The 12,112-nt window shown below is 46.6% G+C and overlaps 1 non-coding gene across 1 annotated transcript; it reads left to right on the top strand.

Annotated features, from left to right (window-relative positions):
• The first annotated feature begins 3,954 nt into the window (after positions 1–3,954).
• TRNAP-GGG (transfer RNA proline (anticodon GGG)) lies at positions 3,955–4,030 on the top strand. Its single transcript has one exon. It is a non-coding gene; the product is annotated as a tRNA-Pro (tRNA).
• Positions 4,031–12,112: the final 8,082 nt, after the last annotated feature.

Below are 12,112 nucleotides of genomic sequence, written 5' to 3'. Positions count from 1 at the left end.
TCAGCAGCACCACAGAGAGAAGTGGCCCCACAGGATTGGTGCCGTGTAGGGAGCATCACCCATGACTCCCGCCATGTGGAAGGGAAGTCCACAGGTGCCACCAGCCGTCGCTCTAAGTGAAAGAGTGCCAACACAGCGGTCCTGTGTGCACAGGACAGACAATTCCCACACACGCTGCAGCACGGAAATGCAGGGAAGCGAGTCTTCTACCATCACTTGGGGACTGCGGGCACCCGGGCTGCCTGCAAGCAATTCTTCAACACTTCAAGTTCAGCCACGGGATACTCCATTAGACGAGGTTCGACAACAACCATACTCTGCTTGTCTATCCATGCTCTAATTATTTTGACACCTCTGAGAAACAGTCACAAGGTTCTTTGGAAAGTGCTCACAATTCTAAACAAGACTAATGCTGAAGAAAAAAATGAAAAATATGTTTCTATCCTCTGCCTGCCCACCCCCCCACTAATAGGGGACTGTGGCCAATGGAAGGTCTACCCACCCCACCCCACAGACATCATAACACATCTGCACACCCAAACATGCCCCATTCATGCTGGAAGAACTCGGGAAGTCTCTCAGACATATTTACAAAATGTCCCACATGTGATCAACAAACAAACAAACAATCCAATAAAAAAATGGGAAGAGGGCCGGGCTGGGCCAGAGCAGCCCAAGATGGCCGACTTGGAGGATCGGGTGTCGGATGAGGAGAAGATGATTCTGGATCGCCTGTAGCTCCAAGAAGGTTGCTGAGGGCCAGTCAAAAGCGGTGATTCCTACTGGTCTTCGCCAGTTTCCGGCCTGTGAGTTCCAGGGCTAGTACATCCAGCGGCCAGATACAGAGCATCAGCTCAAAACCTAACAACCATAGTTAGAGTGGTATCTTAAGGAAAGGCTCCTCACACCTGACCCAGCTAAGGCAAAGAAAACGTTGTCACAAACAGCAAAAAGAGCAGTAGCAGCAGACAAGTAGCCCACAGCGAGTTACAAACAGCTGAAGTCATCCCAGGAAGATTTAGAAATTACATAACTGAAAGCTGGAGTCAGACAACACCAACCCTATACTCAACTACACAAACAACATATATGAAGGAGCAGTCTATATCGAGATAAAATGGGAAGACAGGGAAGTGCAATTCAAATGAATCAACTAGAGGAATCCCCAGAAAAAGAATTGAATGAAATGGAAATAACTAAGATGCCAGATGCAGAGTTTAGAATAATGATTGTGAGGATGCTCAAGGATCTTAGAGCAACCATAGATAGACAACATGAGTACCTAAACAATGAGATATCTGGCATCAAAAAGGACATTGAAATTATAAAAAAGAATCAGACAGAAATGATAAACACAATATCAGAAATGAAGACTACACTACAAGGAATGAAAAGCAGGCGGGATGAAAAAGAGGGTCGAATCAGCAATTTAGAGGACAAGATAAGCAAAAGCACGGGAAGCAGAACAGCAAAAGAAAAAGAGGATCAAAATGTCTGAGAAAACTCTAAGAGAGTTCTGTTACAATAGGAAGAGAAACAACATCTGCATCATAGGGGTTCCTGAAGGAGAAGAGAAAGAACAAGGGATAGAGAACCTGATTGAAGAAATCATAGCTGAAAATGTCCCGAAATTGATGCAGGAAAAAGTCACACAAGTTCAAGAAGCACAGAGAATCTCATTAAAAAGGAACCCAAATAAACCTAAACGAAGACACATCATAATTAAAAAACCAAAGCTAAGAAATAAAGAAAGAATACTAAAAGCTGCAAGAGAAAAGCAGTCAATCACCTGCAAAGGAGATCCCAAAAGGATGACATCCGACTTCTCAACAAAAACACTTGAGGCGAGAAGGGAATGGCAAGAGATATTCAAATTAATGCAGAACAAGATCCTACAACCAAGACTTCTTTATCCAGCAAGGCTATCGTTTAAAATAGAAGGAGAAATAAAAAGCTTCCCATACAAAAATAAAAAAAAAACCCTCAAGGAATTTATTACAACCAAACCAATGATGTAAGAAGTGTTAACGGTCCTGTTGTAAACAGAAAAAGGGTAAAGAGGAATGTGGATTTAAGATTTTAGAAATGCATCCAAATTGAAAAAGAAGAAGTAAAACTATCATTATTTGCTGATGATATGATACTGTACATAGAAAACCCTAAAGTCTCAGTAAAATAACTACTGGACCTAATAAATGAATTCAGCAAGGTGGCAGGATATAAAATTAATTTTCAAAAACCAGTGGCATTTTTATACACCAACAATGAACTGTCCAAAAGACAAACTAAGAAAACAATCCCCTTCACTACTGCAACAACAACAAAGAAAGTACCTAGCTGTAAATTTATCCAAGGAGGTTAAAGACTTGTACTCAGAAAATTATAAAACATTGATAAGAGAAATCAAGGAACATAATTGAATCAAAAATGGGCGAAAGAAATGAATAGACACTTCAAAGAGGACATTCAGATGGCCAATAGGCAAAAGAAAAAATGTTCAACATCACTAATCATTAGAGAAATGCAAATTAAAACCACAATGAGATATCACCTCACACCAGTCAGAATGACACATTAACAAAACAAAACATAATAAGTGCTGGTGAGGATGTGGAGTAAAGGGAACCCTCCTGCACTGCTGGTGGGAATGCAGACTGGTGCAACCACTGTGGAAAATGGTATGGAGATTCCTCAAAAAATTAAAAATGGAACTGCCTTTTGACCCAGCCATCCCACTTTTAGGAATATATACTAAGAACACCAAATCACTGATTCAAAAGAAGAAATGCATCCCCATGTTTATGGCAGCATTGTTTACAATAATGAAGATCTGGATACAGCCCAAGTGTCCTTCAGTGGACGAGTAGATTAAAAAGTTGTACTACGGGCCCTGGCCGGTTGGCTCAGCGGTAGAGCGTCAGCCTGGCGTGCGGGGGACCCGGGTTCGATTCCCGGCCAGGGCACATAGGAGAAGTGCCCATTTGCTTCTCCAACCCCCCTTCCTCTCTGTCTCTCTTCCCCTCCCGCAGCCAAGGTTCCATTGGAGCAAAGATGGCCCGGGCGCTGGGGATGGCTCCTTGGCCTCTGCCTCAGGTGCTAGAGTGGCTCTGGTCATGGCAGAGCGACACCCCAGAGGGGCAGAGCATTGCCCCCTGGTGGGAAGAGCGTCGCCCCTGGTGGGCGTGCCAGGTGGATCCCGGTCAGGTGCATGCAGGAGTCTGTCTGACTGTCTCTCCCCGTTTCCAGCTTCAGAAAAAAAATTTTTTTAAAAATTTAAAAAAAAAGTTGTACTACATATACACATGGAATACTATGGGGTCATGAAAAAGAAGAAAATACCTTTTGCAACAACAGGGATGGACCTGGAAACTATTATGTTAAGTGACATAAGCCAGACAAGAAATAAAAATATTATATGACTTCACTCATATGAGGAATCCAATGAACAATGTGAACTGAGGAACAGAATAGAAGCAGAGGAGGGATCAAAGGGACCAGTGGGAAAGCGGACAGAGGGAAGGGGATGAGAGGATGAGATCAGAGAAGGGAAAGAGCTTGGTGAAATTATATACACATAACAGCATTATAGAGAGCAGAAGAGCAAATCCTGGAGGAAAGCGGAGAGGGTGTTGGGGGAGGGGCAAGAAGGATGTTGAGGGGAATTCGATGGTGTGGGGGGGATGTATTCGATGGGACACTTGAATCTATGTAAATACAATAAATTTAAATCAATAAAAAAATAAAAAATCATGAAGTGTAAGATGGATAGGAATTCCAGAACATAAAGATTCCTATAAAATGTATTACAGTTAAAGAGTAAAAAAAAAAAAAAAAATGGGAAGAGGACATGAACAGACAATTCTCCCAAGAAGAAATACAAATGGCCAATAGATATACGAAAAGATACTCATCTTCACTAGTTATTAGAGAAATGCAAATCAAAACTACAATGAGGCCCTGGCCGGTTGGCTCAGTGGTAGAGCGTCGGCCTGGGGTGCAGAAGTCCCGGGTTCGATTCCCAGCCAGGGCACACATCTGCTTCTCCACCCCTCCCCCTCTCCTTCCTCTCTGTCTCTCTCTTCCCCTCCCGCAGCCAAGGCTCCATTGGAGCAAAGATGGCCCGGGTGCTGGGGATGGCTCCTTGGCCTCTGCCCCAGGTGCTAGAGTGGCTCTGGTGGCAACAGAGCGACGCCCCGGAGGGGCAGAACATCGCCCCCTGGTGGGCAGAGCGTCGCTCCCTGGTGGGCGTGCTGGGTGGATCCCGGTCAGGCACATGCGGGAGTCTGTCTCTCCCTGTTTCTAGCTTCAGAAAAATACAAAAAAAAAAAAAAAAAAAAAAAAAAACTACAATAAGATACCACCTCACACCTGTTAGATTAGTTAGCTATTATCAACAAGACAGGTAACAACAAGTGCTGGAGAGGCTGTGGAGAAAAAGGAACCCTCATCCACTATTGGTGGGAATGTAAATTAGTACAACCATTATGGAAGAAAGTATGGTGGTTCCTCAAAAAATTAAGAATAGAACTACCATATGACCCAGCAATCCCTCTACTAGGTATATACCCCCAAAACTTGAAAACATGGGTACATAAAGACACATGCATCCCAATGTTCATCTCAGCATTGTTCATGGTGGCCAAGACATGGAAACAGCTGAAATGTCCTTCAACAGAGGATTGGATAAAGAAGATGTGGTACATATATACTATAGAATACTACTCAGCCGTAAGAAATGATGACATCGGATCATTTACAGCAACATGGATGGAAAACAAAATTGAGACTCACAGACATAGATAAAAGTACAGTGGTTACCAGGGGTAGGGGAAGGAAGGAGAGGGGGTAGGAGAGGGGGAGGGGCTTAAAGAGAAACAAATATAGGGTGACAGAGAATGATTTGAAATTGGGTGATGAGTATACAGCATAATCAACTGTCCAAATGATGTGGAGATGTTTTCTCTAAATCTATGTACTCTAATTGACCAATGTCACCCTGTTAAATTTAATTGTCTAAATAAAAAAATAAAAAACTAGGCAAAAACAAGTATGTATTTTTTAATGAATTGTTTGGGGTAGCAATCATAGCCCTGAAGGTATTTAAAACAACTCTTGGCCCTGGCCGGTTGGCTCAGCGGTAGAGTGTCGGCCTGGCATGAGGGGGACCCGGGTTCGATTCCCGGCCAGGGCACATAGGAGAAGCGCCCATTTGCTTCCCCACCCCTCCCCCTTCCTTCCTCTCTGTCTCTCTTCCCCTCCCATAGCCGAGGCTCCATTGGAGCAAAGATGGCCCGGGCACTGGGGATAGCTCCTTAGCCTCTGCCTCAGGCGCTAGAGTGGCTCTGGTCCCGGCAGAGAGACCTCCCAGAGGGGCAGAGCATCGCCCACTGGTGGGCAGAGCGTCGCCCCCTGGTGGGTGTGCCGGGTGGATCCCGGTCGGGCGCATGCGGGAGTCTGTCTGACTGTCTCTCCCCGTTTCCAGCTTCAGAAAAATACAAAAATAAATAAATAAATAAATAAATAAATAAAACAACTCTTGTGGGAAGAACAAATGTTTGTTTCTAAAAACCTAAAACAAATGACACTGGCCTGCTTTCCAACCAGTCCTAACAAGGCCCGACAATAAAAAAACACCCACTTTTCTTTTGGTCTTAAGCAGACAAGGAACGTGTTGAGGGTTGACTTACAACTTTCCCCCGTTTTTGGAAATCACAACGTAGAGGCACTGGCACCTATGAAGTCCCCCTGCGTGAGGAGTCCCCACCCGCCCCACCCCAAAGAGAGGAAGCACCGCAAGTGATCCTTCTGCCCATGGCTAATAAATTCATCAACAGCATGGATTTCTGTGGTTAGGATCAATGACTGCCCTAATGAAAAGCACATTGCTGCGCACCTTCCTCACTAGCTCTCACGGAGGGCCTGTGGCCGTGCAGCGCCAAGGCCTGCACGGCTTTCAGAGCTAACTGCTTCCAGGTGCTCGCAGAACATGCCCTGAGCTCAGAGTGCTATTTTCAACCTAGTGCCTGAGCGTTCTTTGTTCTTGCAAGTGTAAAGTTTCCCTCATTCCCCTTTTTACGGCCACAGGTTTTCTGAGTTGCATAACACCCAATAAGAAAGCACCAAAGGGCTTAGTTTTATTGTTTTGTTGTGTTTTATTGACTACATGCCTTACTCGGCTAATGTGTGCCCGGAGAGGCAGGCAGGCAACGGCAGCTCAATTACAGTGCTCACGCCCTTCCTCTCTGCCCAGAGTGCGACCCAGCTCACTTTTATTACATCCACATGCAGATGTTTAAAAAAAAAAAAGAAGAAAGGAAAGGAGGAGGACTGTGTTGTGCTCTGGTTAAAGTGTTAAAGCTGGAACCACTCCCTTCCCAAGTGGTCCTTGAAGGCCAAGAGCCTTCCAAAGAATAGCAATTTGTTTCTGCTGTGGTCATGGAGTCAGCCATCCGATCTCGTCTTGGGAGAAGAATGCCTTCGCTCCTTGGAGAGGAGCCAAAGGAAACGCGCTCCCATTTGGAGGATTAGGGGCGCTGGGATCGGGCCAGGGGTGCCCAGCCATCCCTGAGCCATTCATCCATACCTCGGAGTCAATGGCATTTCGCCAAGAGGAGGAGCTCGCACACACACCCTTAGCTTTCGCTGTTATTAGTTTTCTTGGTGTGCTACAGTAATTCATAAGAGGTCATACAACCAAAGCTTTAGAATCAGAGAGACCAGGGTTCAAATCCAGGCCCCGCCACTTTCTAGCTCTGCTCACTTGGACAAGTTATTTACCTTTTCAAAGGTTCAGTTTCCCAAATTGTCAAATGGGAATAAAGTTGCTTGCCTCAGGGTTGCTGTGAATATTTAATGAGATTGTATTAAGCATGTGCCATATCGCCTGAATGCACACTAATTGGTAGCATGTTATCTTTTTTACAACAGATGCACTCAATTTCTGTAGTTTGTTGTCACTTGTTGCATTAAAAGTTTATCTGGCCTGGCCTGTGGTGGTGCAGTGGATAAAGCATGGACCTGGAACACTGAGGTCACTGGTTCAAACCCTGAGCTTGCCTGGTCAAGGCACATATGGGAATTGATGCTTCCTGCTCCTCCTTCCCTTCTCTCTCTCTCTCTCTCTCTCTCTCTCTATCTATCTATCTATCTCTCTGTAAAAATGAATAAATAAAATTAAAAAGAGCCCTGGCCGGTTGGCTCAGTGGTAGAGCATCGGCCTGGTGTGCAGAAGTCCTGGGTTCAATTCCCGGCCAGGGCACACAGGAGAAGTGTCCATCTGCTTCTCCACCCCTCCCCCTCTCCTTCCTCTCCGTCTCTCTCTTCCCCTCCCGCAGCCGAGGCTCCACTGGAGCAAAGATGGCCCGGGCGCTGGGGATGGCTCTTCGGCCTCTGCCCCAGGTGCTAGAGTGGCTCTGGTCGCAACAAAGCGATGCCCCGGAGGGGCAGAGCATCGCCCCCTGGTGGGCGTGCCGGGTGGATCCCAGTCGGGCGCATGCGGGAGTCTGTCTGACTGTCTCTCCCCGTTTCCCGCTTCAGAAAAATACAGAAAAAAAAATTTAAAAAGAGTTTATATCTTTGTCAATGTTGTTTTCATTGCATCACAATGTTCCAGAGTGGAGGTTCTATAATTTTAGCCATTTCCTCATTGCTAAATATTAAGGCTTTCCCCACTATCTATGTAAATAATGCTGTAATGTGCATATTTGTACATAAATTTATCAGCACTGATTATTATTTCCTAAAAACAGATTCATAGATGAGGAGTTATAGGGTCAAAGGACAGGAGTATTTTTAAGACTCAATACATATTGTTAAATTCTTTTTCAAGAAGGTTCCCCTTACCTTTCACAATGATGTTAACAACATCTCTTCTTGCCCATCAGAAATATCCTGAATCTGACTTTATTCATGAAACATTATTTGGGCTTAAAGTTCACATTCTCTTCTACATAACCAAGGAAATGGAAAATAGTGGTAACTATCAATTAACAAGAATTAGCCAGAAAACTGAAAGAAAAAAATTTAAATGACTTGGCTGAATATATTCGTAATTCTCCACATTGCATTTCCAAATATAGTATCAATCACACAGAACTAATTTCTATAATTTATGGTCCAAATGTTTTTACCCTAAAGTAAAAAGAACCACAGGCTGAGACACCCGGCCCTTTATGAAGTCTTCAGTATTCCGTAGGCAGACATGGTGCCCCATTCATGAATTCCACACAATCTGAAGGTCACACGGGATACAGTGTTTTTGGTGCAATCTTTATGTAAGATCAGCATCAGAGTGGAAGGAACTTACAGATGATCTGTCTCAACATTCTCAATTTTGGAAGTGAGACAACTGAAACCAAGAGAACTCAAGGCTTTGCCCAGTTACCCAGTGAGTAAGTGGCAGAACCAGGACCCAACAGCTGTGCACACCACCCATCCACCCCGCTGCCCCTGCAGGCAGCGTCTCCACCAGCCCGGAAACATTCCCAGGGATGGGCCGGTTCTCACAGAAGTAACCCCCTAAGGGACACACCCTGGTGGCAACTAAGAAGTGTGTGCTCTGATGAGGAGAAGCAGGGCCCATGACTCTAGTAGGGGTCCCCAAACTTTTTACACAGAGGGCCAGTTCACTGTCCCTCAGACCGTTGGAGGGCCGCCACATACAGTGCTCCTCTCACTGACCACCAATGAAAGAGGTGGCCCTTCCGGAACTGCGGTGGGGGGCTGGATAAATGGCCTCAGGGGGCCACATGCGGCCCGCGGGGCCGTAGTTTGGGGACGCCTGGCTACAGGGAGGACCACACACTATTTAATTCTGCTTCATCCACAGGAGGTAGGCACTCAAGATGTGTCTAGTTAGCCAAAGTCCCACACTCAACACTCCCCTCATTCCCACATAGGATGCTGTGCCACCTCTGTGCGGGTGACAGACGAGGAGGGACCTCCACCCCCTCCCCCTGCCACCCAGCAGGCCAGAGCCCTTCCTACGCAGCCAGCCGCAGCCCAGGGCACAAGCCCCACTTGTCTCTGGCTGCTCAGCCCACTAGCAGGCCCCCAGCCAGGTCCGCTGGCTGCCTGTTCTCACGAGGTCTGTGAGTGAAGAATGATTCTTACATTTTATAAGGGGTTGGGAAAAAAAAGTAAAACAGAAGACAATACAAGAAACAGGGATGGCCTGCAAAGCCTAAAATATTTACTATCTGGCCCTTCACCGAGAAAAGTTTGCCAACCCCACTCCAGATGACAGCTTGGTACTGATTTATCAAGCCTACTGTCGAGGCTCGGAGTATAAGTTTTTGCGCTTAAAATTCTCCTTTGTCTGTCGGAACACCACTTCTCAAACTCTGGGAAGGGTGTATTCGGGAGCGGGTGCGGATGGCGGGAGAGACCGCTTTCAAGGTCAGATGGGTCTGATTTGGAACTCAGCGCCTCCCTCACCTCTGATACACAGGAACTAAAAGGTGCTTTCCTTTTTCCCCGAAACTCAAAGGTATCTCTACAGTGTTGAGCCCCTGTACAGACGGAAGATGTTCATTTGGAGGGGAGGAGAGTCAAGAGAGAACATGAGAGAGCTGGGATATTTACAACACTCTGATTCATCAACTTCTTTAACAAAGGAGTTTGTATCCGACAGACTCAAATTAGGTTATAAACAAGGACAAGCACATGAGAACTTTTTTTCCTTATAATAAGAATTGACAGCCTTGGCCGGTTGGCTCAGTGGTAGAGCGTCGGCCTGGCGTGTGGGAGTCCCGGGTTCGATTCCCGGCCAGGGCACACAGGAGAAGCACCCATCTGCTTCTCCACCCCTCCCCCTCTCCTTCCTCTCTGTCTCTCTCTTCCCCTCCCGCAGCCAAGGCTCCATTGGAGCAAAGTTTGCCCGGGTGCTGAGGATGGCTCTGTGGCCTCTGCCTCAGGCGCTAGAATGGCTCTGATTGTGGCAGAGCAACGCCCCAAGATGGGCAGAGCATCACCCCCTGGTGGGCGTGCCGGGTGGATCCCGGTCGGGCGCATGCAGGAGTCTGTCTGACTGCCTCCCTGTTTCCAATTTCAGAAAAAGAAAACAAACAAACAAACAAAAGAATTGACAAGTTATCCAGAGGATGGCCCCTGAGGCCCCTCTCCTGGGGCAGGTCTGCAGCCTGCTCTGTCTGGCTTTCGTGCTCAGGGTCTCAGGATGGTGGCTACTCCAGCGGCAGGCACCAGGCTCACGGGTGGGCAAGGGGTAGGGATCCAAGGTCCTACCAACTGAGCTCTTCCCTTCAAAAGGATGCTCACCCTGTGATCTTAGAATCCATCTCATGGATGTCAGCCTCCAGGAAGTAGACCTACTTCTCCCTGTTCCTCCTGTAGGTACGACTAAAACACTTGAACATATTTAAATCGAATATAAGAAGTCTCTGAAACACAAGAGACAGGAAGACAGCCCAGCTAGGGACCTGGGGACCCAAGGACCAAACTGTAGTGACTTCCTCTGTTTTCTTTTTGCCTCATATTATTAACCAGACTTGGAGCAGAAGAAGCTGACAACTAGGGAATGTCAACAGGCATGGACAAAAAGCCCAATTAAAACCTACCCTTGGCCCTGGCCGGTTGGCTCAGCGGTAGAGCGTCAGCCTGGCGTGCGGGGGACCCAGGTTCGATTCCCGGCCAGGGCACATAGGAGAAGCGCCCATTTGCTTCTCCACCCCCCCCTCCTTCCTCTCTGTCTCTCTCTTCCCCTCCCACAGCCAAGGCTCCATTGGAGCAAAGATGGCCTGGGCGCTGGGGATGGCTCCTTGGTCTCTGCCCCAGGCGCTAGAGTGGCTCTGGTCGCGGCAGAGCGACGCCCCGGAGGGGCAGAGCATCGCCCCCTAGTGGGCAGAGCATTGCCCCCTGGTGGGTGTGCTGGGTGGATCCCGGTCGGGCACATGCGGGAGTCTGTCTGACTAGGTCTCTCCCCATTTCCAGCTTCAGAAAAAATACAAAAACAAACAAACAAACAAACAACAACAAAAAAAAACCTACTCTCTTTCACCAAGGGGGCAGCCTAGAAAATAGAAATCTTTTAAACAATCAACATTGTACTTGAGTCAAACACCACAAATAAAAAGGTGCTTGCACGAGGTAATCATCAGGCACCCCAACCAACACACAAACACATAGACACACTCCCTGAATGATGTCAGAGAAGGTTAAGTGGGGGTCACAACTTTCATCCCTGGCAGCCAGCAATGATCCCCACCACACTGAGTGAGAGGAGACCATAGGGGGAGCCAGACCCCCACCCTCACTCAGCAGTAAACAGGAGTCCCTCCGTGGCTGCTGGACTTCACTGTCACTTGGCTGTAACAAGGAGTGGCTCCAGGCCAAAAGGTGTCAGAAAAAGACAGCTAACACAGATTTAAATAAGATCCATTTCTTGTGCCATAACGCAGAAATGCCTAGAGTTCAATCAAAAGTCATGCGTCATCCCAACAACAAAAAACTTTTCAACAGGAATGAAAAAAGATATTCAATAGCTGCCAATACTGACATGAAAGACTTGTCAGATTTATCTGACAAAGATTTTTAAAGTGTGATAAAAATGCTTCTTCTACAAGCAGTTACAAACTGATGAAAAACAGAAAACCACAGCAGGAGGCAACTCATTGGCCAAAATGGGTCACGTGGCCATGGCCATCCCTAGCTGCAAGGGAGTCTGAGGAAATCTTTCCCTTCGCAGCCCCTTGAGGAGAGGAAGAAAGGGGTAAACAGGCTTTGTGGGTAGTTTGGGATAACCAATCAACAGCGTCTTCTACAAACCTACCTGTAAAATCTCTGCAGCCTGCTGTTTTATCCTGCTTCACCAAACCAGAGGCAGCGTTTTCGCTGTATCTTCAGATCTTTCCTTTTGGTGCCTGTTGTGTGTGCGTGCGTGCGTGCGTGTGTGTGTGTGTGTATAGCCCTAATCCTTTGTGAAAAGAAATAATAAGTGAATTATTCCTTAACAGTTGAGTGATGATTGGTGATTACTGATTAATGGTCTCTGTGGGCAAAAACTATGAAGACTGGAATCCTCTCACTTTCACATAGATATTTTCATTACTGATTTTAAGCAAACTATAAAAAGGTTAATATTTCAAGGGAAATATAA

The sequence above is a fragment of the Saccopteryx leptura genome, chromosome 13 (genome assembly GCF_036850995.1).
Source record: "Saccopteryx leptura isolate mSacLep1 chromosome 13, mSacLep1_pri_phased_curated, whole genome shotgun sequence".
Lineage (NCBI taxonomy): Eukaryota > Metazoa > Chordata > Mammalia > Chiroptera > Emballonuridae > Saccopteryx > Saccopteryx leptura.
The sequence above is the reverse complement of the archived record's forward strand: the minus strand, read 5'-3'. Positions and strand labels throughout refer to the sequence as shown.